This window comes from Macrotis lagotis, chromosome 1 (genome assembly GCF_037893015.1).
Source record: "Macrotis lagotis isolate mMagLag1 chromosome 1, bilby.v1.9.chrom.fasta, whole genome shotgun sequence".
Classification (NCBI taxonomy): domain Eukaryota; kingdom Metazoa; phylum Chordata; class Mammalia; order Peramelemorphia; family Peramelidae; genus Macrotis; species Macrotis lagotis.
Genome location: NC_133658.1, coordinates 909,491,636 through 909,504,148, shown reverse-complemented (window position 1 = coordinate 909,504,148; position 12,513 = coordinate 909,491,636). Strand labels below are relative to the sequence as shown.

The 12,513-nt window shown below is 39.7% G+C and overlaps 1 long non-coding RNA gene across 1 annotated transcript; it reads right to left on the bottom strand.

Annotated features, from left to right (window-relative positions):
* Window positions 1-10,564: 10,564 nt before the first annotated feature.
* LOC141492138 (uncharacterized) lies at window positions 10,565-12,329 on the bottom strand. Its single transcript, XR_012469850.1, has 3 exons — window positions 12,202-12,329; window positions 11,074-11,239; window positions 10,565-10,609 (listed from the first exon to the last, which is right to left on the bottom strand). It is a non-coding gene; the product is annotated as an uncharacterized LOC141492138 (long non-coding RNA).
* Window positions 12,330-12,513: the final 184 nt, after the last annotated feature.

Here is a 12,513-nt window from a genome sequence, read left to right as displayed (position 1 = left end):
CGTGAGATCCAATTCTAACATGTCATTTCCTGTCCACCGGCGTCCAGGGCAAAGTTAAGTCAAGGTGGAAATGGAGGATAAGATACAGGGTCAAGGGGAGACAGGATACAGTCAACAGTGTCCAAGGGAGGCAGAATCTCAAGAGCAGGGACCTCCACACATTTGAAAGATTTTATTTCTGCTAGTTCACAATTCTCTACATCATTTCCTTGCAGCATGGGTATATAAGATCTGAGATATTTAGCCTAGAATTGTAGTCCTTTCTATTTCCTGAACAACTAAGGAGATGTCATCTGCCTGTTACTAGCTATATATTCCTATAAAAAGTCCTTTAAAAACCTCACAATCATAGGGATCACTCCCCTCTCCTCAGCCTGATGAATATTGTATATATACATTTGTGTTTAATTACATATTAGTCATTTTCTGTATGAGGAATTGGGCCTAAGGGAAAAGAAAAAAATGAGATAAGAAAGAAAAACATAATAAAAATTTTTTTAAATGAATGTAGTGTTTATTCAGATTCTGAAGGGTTTTTTGTGTTTTGTCTTGTTTTGTTTTTCTTCCTCTGGATGGGGATAGCATTGTTCTTGGTAGGTCTCCCAGGATTTTCCTAGTTCTCTTGAACTGCTATGAGGAGCTGCATCCATCAAGGATTGATAAACTCACAATGTTGTTAATGTGTACAATGTTCTCTTGGTTCTGCTCCCTTCAGTCAACATCAGATGCTATAATTCATTCCCTAGAGTTCAACCACTCCTAGTTTCTTAGAGAACAATAATATTCCATAGTATTCATGTATCATGACTTATTCAGTCATTCCCCAATTGATGGGCACCCTCTCAATTTCCAATTCTTGGCCACTACAAAAAAGAGATGCTATGAATATTTTGGAAAATGTGGGACTTTTCCCAATTTCTTATGATTTCTTCTGGATATAGGCCTAGTACTGGAATTGCTGGGTCAAGGGTATGAACAGTTTTATAGCTCTTTGGTAGCTCCATATTGTTCTCCAAAATGGTTGGATCAGTTCACAATTCCACCAATGATACATTAATATTCCAATCCTCCTACAACTCCAACATTGATCATTTCCCCTTTTTTTTGTCATCTCAGTCAATCTGATAGGTGTGAGGTGATACCTCACCTGTGAGGAATGTTTCCCCAAGAATGTGAAGGGAGATTGTTTATTTATATTACAAAGACTGCAGTCTGCCTGTGATTGTGTCTATGGGCAGGTATGTGAGTGCAAGACAAAGGAATTGACCCTAACCTGATCAGGCTTGAGATTAGACCAGGTTTGCTCCTGGTTTTGAGTTGAGGGTCTCTGTCCTTTACCAGTGCAACTGCTCAAGTTGGTTCATGCATATTCCTGTTCACCCCTCTGTGCTCATTAGTATGGGAAATTAAGGTATCAATTAGGTTGTGACCTGGGCCAATGATCGGCACAAAGGGGAGGAACAAGTCTTTCAAACTGCATATAAGACTGATTGTTGTAATTTGAGGACCCCTTTCATTAGGAAAGGAGGTCCTTCTTTGCAAAGATGTATTAATATAAGCCATTTCAATCACTCTGGAATAAGTAGTTATAACAATGAGTCATTGATAACAATTTGGGGGTTCAGTCCCCGGGATACTATAATGTATATGCTTTGATATTCTCTCAGAAGAACTCAAGAAAAGAGCTTAATTTCAAGCTCATTTCTCAGCCTTCTTTGTACAAGAAATATTTGAGATTTCTGGGAAAACCAGTCCCAGACTCAGAACTGAGTGATTAAAATGTCTGGGAGTAAGAACTGAGGTAAGGGGGTGATATATGTATTATTATATGTATGAGATTGAATTTTGTTCTAAGGAAATAAGATGTTAGCATGTTTAATGTAGGTTAATGATTGTATGTTTAATTTTAAAGAAGTCAAGATTATGGATTTCTTCCCTCATGGTTACTGCAGACTCAGGGTTAGTGAACTGGAAAACATGACCGGAACCTGGGATGCTTTCTGCTGGGGTGGGGTGGGGCTCTGAAGCATGAATGGACAATTAAAAATTGTGTAGCCCCCCCCCAAGATAACCTATTGATGAATAAGATCTGTTTATCATCTTTATGATTGCAGAGAGAGATTATACTTACAATTATTTGGTTACCTGTTATGCTGTTAAACACAGAATTAACACTTGATTGCTTTGAACAGATAAGGGGAATATCAAAAATTATGATTCCCCTCTGGGATCCCTGAAATTTTTTTTTGATGTTTTATTTTTCCAAATACATGTTATAAAAGTTTTTTGACATTCATCCACATACATATGCATATCTTTAAGTTACATAATTTCTGTCCATCCTTCCTTCCTACCCACCTCCCCTCAGTCAGGTTAATATTGTACATATGCAAATTTGTATTTTTTCATATGATTATATATAGCTTTAATTTCATTTAAAAACTGTTTATTCATATTCTTTGATTATTTATCAATTGAGAATAACTTGTAACCATATAAATTTGGTTCAATTCTCTATATATTTTAGAAATGAGACTGTAAGGGTGGCTAGGTGGCACAATGGATAGAGCACTGGCCCTGTAGTCAGGAGTACCTGGGTTCAAATCCGGTCTCAGACACTTAATAATTACCTAGCTGTGTGGCTTTGGGCAAGCCACTTAGCCCCATTTGCCTTACAAAAAAAAATCTAAAAAAAAATAATGAGACTGTATAAGAACCCCACCCCCTGTGAAAATTGTTTCCCAGCTTTCTGCTTTCCTTTTAATCTTGGAAACATTGATTTTATTAGTGTAGAAACTTTTTTAACTTGATTGATCAAAATCATCCATTTTGTAATTTGTAATGTATTCTATTTCTTGTTTGGTCATAAATTTCTCTCCTTTCCATAAATCTGACAGATAGAGTATTTCTTGATCTATTAATTGTTCTATTACTAAATCTGTATACATTTTGAACTAATTTTGGTATAGAGAGTGAGATGTGGGTCTATGTCTAGTTTTTTTCATACTATTTTCCAGTTTTCTCAAAAGTTTTTGTCAAATAGTTTCTATACCAAACCCACATAGTCATTTACTACTATTTGTTTGAACTTCTCCTAATCCACTGATCCATTACATTTTCTTAACCAGTACCAGGCAATTGTGATGACTGCCATTTTATAGTATAGTTTTAGATCTGGTACAGCTAGGCCATCTTCCTTTACTTTTTTAATTAATCCCCTTGATATTCTTGACCTTTTGGTGTCTCAAATGAATTTGGTTACTATTTTTTCTAGCTCATTAAAATAGTTATTTAGTAGTTTGATTTGTATGGCACTGAATAAGCAATTTAATTTGGGTAGAATTGTCATTTGTATTATATTATTTTAGTTCAACCTATCCATGAGCAATTAACTTTTTCCCATTGTTTAGATCTGACTTCATTTGTGTGAAAAGTGCTTTGTACTTGTGCTCATACAGTTCCTGGGTTTAATTTGGGAGGTATACTCAAGTATTTAATGTTGTCTGCAGTTACTTTAAATGGAATTTCTCTTTGTACCTCTTGCTCTTGGGCTTTATCGTTCATATCTAGAAATGCTGGTGATTTATATGGGTTTATTTTATATCCTGTTACTTTGCTGAATTTGTTAATTGTTTCAGAGTTTTTTAGATGATTTTCTTGGATTCCCTAGGTATACCATTATATCATCTGCAAAGAGTGAATGTTTTGTTTCCTCGCTGACAATTTTAATTCCTTCAATTTCTTTTTCTTCTCCCTCATAGATTCTTTGGGGGGTTTTTTTAGGTTTTTTTTTCAAGGTAGTGGGGTTAAGTGGCTTTCCCAAGTCCTCCCAGCTAGGTAATTATTAAGTGTCTGAGGTTGGATTTGAACTCAGGTATTCCTGACTCCAGGGCCGGTACTCTATCCACTGTGCCACCTAGCCATCCCTTTCAAGTTTTTCTTTTTTTGCATCCTTCACAGATTTTTTTTAGATTTTTCTTTCAGCCTGCTGCTGGCAGTGTCTAAATCAGTTACCTGGAGAGAAGAAGCAAGGAATATGGAAAAAAGTAAGTTCTTTGAACAAGAGATTTCTAATTTAACATTCTTATGAGAGAGATAAGGTTTGGGTCAGTTCTTACTTAAAGTAGGGAAATACTGGGCAGAGAAATATTTTTCATAATTATTCATCTGTACCCTCTATACTGACCATGTATCTTTCCCTTACCCCCCATTCCATTGTTCAAGTTATTTGAGATGGAGTCAATGAACTCTTTTGTGGTAAGGTTACCTCTCCCTGAAATTATCCACAAAATGATGGTCTCTGACCCATCCTGAAAGGATTAAGTCTTTAAACTACTTTCCCTCATCAACCTATCTCTCATTATCTCATCCTCTGCTCTCCTGAGCTACCAGGTGCCATGGTGGATAGAGCACTGGCCTTCGATTCAGGAGGACAAGAGTTTGAATCCAACCTCAGACATTTGCCACTTATTAGCTGTGTGACCTTGGGTGAGTCACATTACCCTGACTGCCTCACATCCAGGGCCATCTTCAGTCATCCTGATCTTTATCTGGCCCCTGGACTCAAATGGCTCTGGAGGAGAAAGTGAAGCTAGTGACTCAACACAGCACTCACCCTCACTCAAATCCAATTCAAGTCCTTGTCATAGCATCATCTCCCTGATGTTATGGTCTTCTTCAGAAATGAAGGACAATAAATAATTATTACCCACTCCCACTCATGCCTTCCTACGTTTCCCTAAGTCCTCCTATATGAATTTATTTACACACACACACACACACACACACACACACACACACACACACACACATGATTGAGAATCTATGTCCTTGTTAGTGTAGTTAGTTGTACTAAATCTAAAGGAACTACCTATCAGAATAGATAAGGAAGAGGGCTGCTGCAGCTGGTCCTGCAATTCATTTGTTTTTTTTTGTTTGTTTGTTTTGTTTTTTAGGGTTTTGCAAGGCAAACAGGGTTAAGTGGCTTGCCCAAGGCCACACAGCTAGGTAATTATTAAGTGTCTGAGACCAGATTTGAACCCAGGTACTCCTGACTCCAAGGCCGGTGCTTAATCCACTATGGCACCTAGCCACCCCTGGTCCTGCAATTCATTTGGAAAGTACCCCACTCTGGGAGAGCCTGATCTCCTAAACTCTCCTGCCCCTTATTACCTCCTATTACTGTTGATACTCTGATGACTTGCCTTCCTTTGGAGGGCAGCCCCCTCTGGGGGAAGCTGGATTCCCCCATGTGGCCTCTTTTGCTTCATTTAGGTTGCTTAGGAATCAGTGGTTTCCTGCCTCTTAGCTCATAGTCATTACAGCAATACTTATATAGACCTTTTTTCTGGTCCCTAAAATTTCTTGTGTCAGAGTTGGCCTTTTAAATGAATTCTTTCATGTTCTGTCTGGACCGTTAGCTGGCTCCATTTCCCCTGGCAACATTGCAGTGACTATATTTAATAGTATTAATATCTATTTTGTAAGAGATTTTAACAGAAATGGGAATCTCTGCAACTGACCTGAACTGGAAAAGCAGAGGCACTAGAAAAAGCTGCTCTGAAACCCCACCCATCCCAGAGTGAGACTTTATTGTTGTTTGAGACTTAGTTTTAGGAAGAATATTCTGAATTTCTGTGTTTTGTTAGTAGCATATTTTTTGTTTTAGAACTGCAGTCATCCCTCTTATGGTGAAATTGTCTAATTCGTCTTAGAAACAAATGATTTATTTTATTGTTAACTTACTCTTGAAAATTAAAAGGCCCGAGAGAATAGTTTTATGCAACTAAAGGGATTTCTAAAATGGATTTTGGTAGTCGCTACATGATTTCATTTTGGCCTCTATTTTTCATGAATTGCAGAAGTAGATGCATCAATTCTCTCCCTTATCTAACAGGTAGTTCCTTTGGATTTAACATAACGAACTGTACTCACAAGGATATTGATTCTCAATCTTATGTGTGTGTGTGTGTGTGTGTGTGTGTGTGGACTCAATTAGATTAGATTGCTCATTATAGGAAAAATGTGCGCTTGTTAAGCTCATTTTTTTCCTGTAATGAGCAATCCAATTTTTGTCATCTGTAATATATAAATACTGCTAGATAAATTATGAAGGAAACATTTTTGTCAACTACTGATGGGTTGTGTCACACTCCAAATGTAATGAACTGCAGTTAAACCAATTTCTGAATTGTTCTGGCTTATTGGCATTAACTAATGAAACACAAAACCCTTAAATGAACACTCAGACATACAAAGGTTCAGAAACTGAATAATGTTATTTACACTCTAAAATACTTTACACATACCAAGGGGACAGGCTTCCATAGCCATTTTGTTGTTTATCTTCATTCTCAAAGAGGACCAATGACATCAGAAGGGTGATGTTTTGACTTGCAAGTGAATTGAGTTTAAATGAGGTGGATTGGTGCAAAGAAATCAACCTTACTCTCTCCTCCAGCATCACTGGAGTTCAGTGGTTAGATGACTGGTGGTGTCCCAGATGCAGTGAAAGATCTTCACTTCTTTAAACTAAGATCTTTACCAGGTCTCTGTTTGTCTGAGGCAAGAACTATTCAGTATTTGAAGGCTTGATAAGAATGCAGGCAAAAGTTGGCTCAGTTTGCCTTCAAAAAAAAAAATCAATCTGGGGGGCATCTAGGTGGTGCAGTGGATAGAGCACCGACCCTGGAGTCAGGAATACCTGAGTTCAGATCTAGCCTCAGGCACTTAATAATTAGCTGTGTGGCCTTGGGCAAGCCACTTAACCCCATTGCTTTGCAAAAAAAAAAAAAAAAAAAAAAAAAGTGAATCAATCTGGGAAGGGGACCCTCAGAGATTCTGACCAGAATAAAGAAAATTGATATTTATACTTACTCTGAGCCATCGACATCCAAATAATGAGTAAGTAAGACTTGGATCAGGGCAAACAGTGCTTTTAGCCTAAAGGAATAATAAAATACTCCATTTGAATACCAAAGAACTTTATTAAAGTCTGGTCTGTCAGAGCTAAATTTCAAGAAATCATGAATGAGAACTACATGAGACAAAAGAAGTAATTGCTGAATTTTAAGGAAAAATAATCAGAGCTATGATGTAACAAGGTGATTCACCGTCCCTGTCCTATGGATTCTTTCAGGAGACTATATAAGACTAGGCACTGTTCCTGGTGCAGGTTCATCTTGCCTGGAACAATCCCTTCTACCTTCATTTCCCCTAAGTCCCAAGGACAGAGTGACAGTTCAATGAGCATGTGTATACAATTTAATGAAATAGAATAAAATCATCCCCAGAATGGCTAAGTGACAGAATCAGAAAAATCCATCTGCAATCTTAGCTTTAGATCTAGTCATATCTCCTCCCATTTTCCTTTTCCTGCTCACAAGATCTATTCAGTCCCACCCACAACCACAACCCTGAGAATGGGTTTTAGAGATTAGGTAGTACAGAGGAAGAAGGCAGTTCTCTTCATAGTCTTCCTGGGATGTAGTATGGACCTTGGTCATCTTCATCCCAGAGTCCCAGTCCCCAGTCTCTCTGATGACAATGCTGACTTATAATAAGGGGAAATAAATTATAATAAGGGGAAAGAATGATTGACTTCAAACTACTCTAAGAAAATTCCTAGGTCATCCCTCCTACAGGAAGGACTCAAGGGTTGACTCTGACTTGTCTGCATCCCCCCTTCCCCCATTCCTCTGGTTGAGAACTAGAAGATGTTTAAAGTTCATGTTACCCAATGCCCTTCTCTCTTTTATTTTTTTAGATTTTTTTGCAAGGCAAATAGGGTTAAGTGACTTGCCCAAGGTCCCACACAGCTAGGTAACTAAGTGTCTGAGACCGGATTTGAACCCAGGTACTCCTGACTCCAGGGCCGGTGCTTTATCCACTGCGTCACCTAGCTGCCCCCCAATGCCCTTCTCTTAAAGATGGACAGGGAAATTAAAGAGTAAACCAGTTAATAAAAAGTCTAAGATCTTAAAGTCCCAAATAAAATGCTTTTTAAAGGACATCATTAGGCATACAAAGTCTCTTCCAGATTATATAATCTCCCCTCCATCTGCCAACATCCTTACATCTCTATATCATAAGTAGCAAAACTTTATACTTTTCATATTTTTTCATTTGTTCTATATTTCCACTTCCACTTCTTCTTCTTCATCTGAGTCAGAAACTTGGAGATCCTCATACAGAATATTCAATTGATGCTTCTGGGTCAGGTCCTTTGGAGTACTGTCCTCAGAAGGAGCCTGGAGTACCTGGAGACAAAAGACTCAATCAGTGACTGGGGTCAGGCTGGATAATTTGGGGAACCTGAGGCCCATCATGGAGAGACTCTGATTTTCCTCCCCCACCTCATATCTTAGATAATAATCTTCCCAATGTCCTTGATTTCCCCAATAACCCTTCTCCATTTGTGAACCACTATATCTATTCCACAACGGAGGAGACAACACTACATCCTCTCTCCCACCTATTCCTGGAGTTTTTTCCTTTAAACCCCAAGTCTCTATTTTACTGATTCATCCTACCTACCTTTCCAACTGATTTCTGTGGGAGGACTGGCTGTGTTTCTTTGACTAATGGAGATCTCTGAAGTGATCTGTCCAGAACTTGTTTGGAAATAGCGTCAGGTTTCTGGGTTGATTCCTGATCAGATTGACACAGAAAGTTTCTGGGTTTCTTGTACCAAAGGCCAGATGAATCATGCAATTTTGGGCCTGCCTTCAGTGGAGGGATCACTGGTTTTTCAGTCTTGGTCATAAAACCTACTCCTTTTTGGTAGGGCGGGGTTAAACTTCTATTTTTCTTCTGGAGCCAATTTTGGAGACTCCAGTCTTTGGGTTTGGAATACAAGGGTGCTTCAGGTTCACTCTGAGCTAACTGGACTGTAGGTGGCAGAATCTTCTGAGTCTTTTCTGAAGGAACCTGAAGAATCGGCATTGAATCCAAAGGTTTTGAGTGTCTCTTGGGTGGAGGGCAAGGAATAGCAGGTTGGCATGGATGCTGTAGAGAAAACAAAGATTACCTTGTTATTTCTATGACATGTGACCTGTGCTCCACTCTTCTTTCTTTCCTAGACATTTGAAGGTTTGACAGTGCAAAGGTTCAGAATCTGAGACTCTGGACCAGGTCAAGAAAGATTTTTTCCCATTTATCATCCAGAGTTACAGAATCATTTGACATATTGAGCTACCAAGCACAATTAGAATCTTTAGCCTGGCAGCTTAATCTGAATATTGACTTTCAGCACAGAAACCCCCTCATTCTTCTCAGTGCAATCATTTTGTACATGGAGAAAAGAGAAGGTTGTGAAGGAGTGGCCAATGAATTAGAACATCTCTACAGAAATTTTTAATCTCAAATTTGGGATATAAGACTTATTCCTGAAGATGGGTCACAAAGTAATGGTCCAGGGTCCCTATAATCAACTCACTTGTTCATCTTAGTGTTTATGCTGAGATCCTTGAGAACCTGTCAAAGATTTGGCCATGCACAAGAACTGAGGGTACTGCAACTGATGCTCCAAAAGTGTGAAGGAACCAACCAGATGAGCTGGTAGGTATGTAAAGACTGGGATCCCAATAAAGAGGAAGGGTCACGTTGTGAGAATTACCCTATATTACCCTTTCTGACATTTAACTGGGAGGGCTCCCCTAGGAGACAGTGAGGAGGAACACAGGGGTGATAGGCAGTGCTTACATTCTTATAGTTGAACTCAAATCTGGGTCAGAATCTTGACTCTGCCCCTTCCTCATTTGGGGATCTTAGATAAATCACTTCCCTCTTCTGGACTTCAGTTTTCCATCTAATAAATGCTCCTCAGGCATTCAAAGCACAGAGAGCCTATATTCTAAGGACCTTCCCAGTCCTCTAGTCCCAGGTTCCATGATCAGTCTTACCCGTAAGCAGCTTGCACTTTCAGAGTCCACATGCTCATGTGGTCTCTTTCGAGGAGGACTGAACTGGCGCTGTTTCTCAACTCTCACCTTCAGGGTTTCCCTCTGGACCTCGTTCATGCTGCCAAAAGAATAGTCATGAGTCAACCTGAAAGTCCAGAGGTCTTCTCTTGTTCCAAAGTTCCTTCCCCATACTAATATGGGCTACTGAAATTCTTCATTATCAAATCTGGTGTTAAATCTCTGGAAGGAGACTGAAATTTATATTTCCATCCCAAGCAACCCCACACCTTCCTTACCCTTCCAGGATTCTCCTCACAATACTCAGATGGTCCTTATGGTTTTCTCAAAAAGACCAATAACTTCCAGAAGCCCACTTCCCATGTTTGTATTTATGCCCCTCCCCACCTTGTACCCTGACATTTACCTTTAAATAAACCATTAGGAAAGGCCCATCAATGGGTTCTAATCGCTTCCACCCTCCCTCTCCCTTACCCTCCTTACGTGTCAAATAGTTTTCTCTTCAGGAAAAGCTTTGTTTCTTGGATTTTGATAAGGGATTCCTGAGGGAGTCGTTTAGCCAATTCCCTCTCCTCGTCCTCCTGAGTCATGACTTTCAATCTGGGAACTTCATCCTTGGATGAGCAATACTTCGGACACATCTTGTTTGTCTTAATGTGTCCCTGGGCTCCACAGGCACTGCATATTAGCTGTGGAAGGAATGTATGGAAGATTGAGTCACTATGGTATTTGACCTCTTAGAAATAACAGATCAGGTTAAACTGTTTATTCATCGACATCACAACATATAGATATCAAATTTGGAACATTAGAAATCAGACTGTGACATAAGTCAAAGTTTAGGTTTGGAAAATATGGGTTGTTCCAATACCACAACTTCCAGGGGACATCAGAAGTCAAGATGCATGGTCAAAACGAATGAGTATAGACCAAGGGTTAGGAGAAAGGCCCAGCTGGTCACTTCAATCAGATGTGACATTCATCCTGCAATGGAGAGACCCTATCCTTCCTCCTCACAGCCTTTAGGTGGGTGGTAGAGAAGGACACCCTAGGGGGACCTCTTGAACCTTGGTCCTGATATCTGATTCTCACCCTTTCTAAGTCTCAGAATTTTCCCCTTTCCTAAAGGATCTATCTCAGTTCCTTTACTTACATTCAATTTAGTAGCCTCTGGCTTGAGAACCTTCACTGGGGAGAGATGTTCCTTCTGCTCTTTCCTTTTGTTTGCTAAGCGGATTCGACGAAGTCTGTCTTGAAGTCTTTTCTTCTCTTTCCGCAATTCCTGTCGCTTTTGCTCATCCACCTGAACAAACTGCCGGCTGTCCCAGCAAAGAACCCAGAGAAAGTCCATCAGAATTTGTCTTCCTAGTTTAGCCTTGGAGACTTCCTTCTAGGATGCAGTACCCATCCCATTCCCATCTTCAAAATCTGGGGGGGGTGCATCTCATTGGATATCCCAATACAGCCCCCCATCAGATTCAGATGCCTCATAGTCAGATCTCAGATCTCTACATGAAGCCACATCTCTCTTGGTCTTTTACCCATTCCCAAGACTGCCCCTTCCCTCAAGGCTCTGCACCTCCCCAGGATCAGTTCAAGGAGCAGATTCTCACACCATTTTATTCCAGGAGAAATAAAAGCACAAAGAATTGGTATTTCTTGCACTATGACGGTTACATCCTAGCAGGTGACCAGAAAAGGGATTATTACCTCCCCTCCATTCTTATTCAGTCATTTCAGTCATGACCTACTCTTTGTGACCCCTCTTGGATTTTTCTTGGCAAAGATACTAGAGTGGTTTGTTACTTTCTTCTCTAGCTTATTTTATAGATGAGGAAATTGAGGCAAAAAGTGTTTAATAACTTGCCTGGGATCATGCAACTATGAAATGTTTGAGACTAGATTTGAACTCAGATTTTCCTGACTCCAGACCCAGAGCTCTATCAACTGTACCACCTAGTTGCCCTGAAATTTACATAGACAAAAATTAAGGTCCAGTGCAGAAGTGATTTGTCCCCGATCCTGGAATCAATTAGTCCTCTCCCCAATCTATGCAGTCTGGAGCCCTTTGGTAACTGAGAACCTAACTCCCCTGGATTAATCTGTTAGTTCTCTTGACAAATCTTTTCTGCAAATTAATAAGATTCTCTACTGATTCTCCCCCAAGATTAGTCAAAAACCCTTCTCCCCACACAGTCCCAACCTACCCTCAAATGACTCTCAACATCACCCACCCTCATCTCCATAGTCACTCCTCCCCCACTCATGCCCTTGACCTTACATGGAGTCCTCATCTTTGGTGGTCTTCACATGGATATAAGCTTTGATCACTGATGGATTCTGAACTATCTCGCTCCGTATATACTCCTTGCCAGACTCATCCACATATGTTCGATGGATAACCAGATATAGAGGATCTAAGGTGGTCAAACCCCCATCTGTAAGTTAGAAAAGAAAAAGAAAGTGAGCCATGGGAGTGGGTAGATGAAGGACAATGAAGGAGACAGAGACAAAGAAGAAGGGAGAGGAAAGCAAAGACAGAAAGAGTGCGACAACATTTCAGATGTACTTATGAAGTTGTAGAATGATGAAT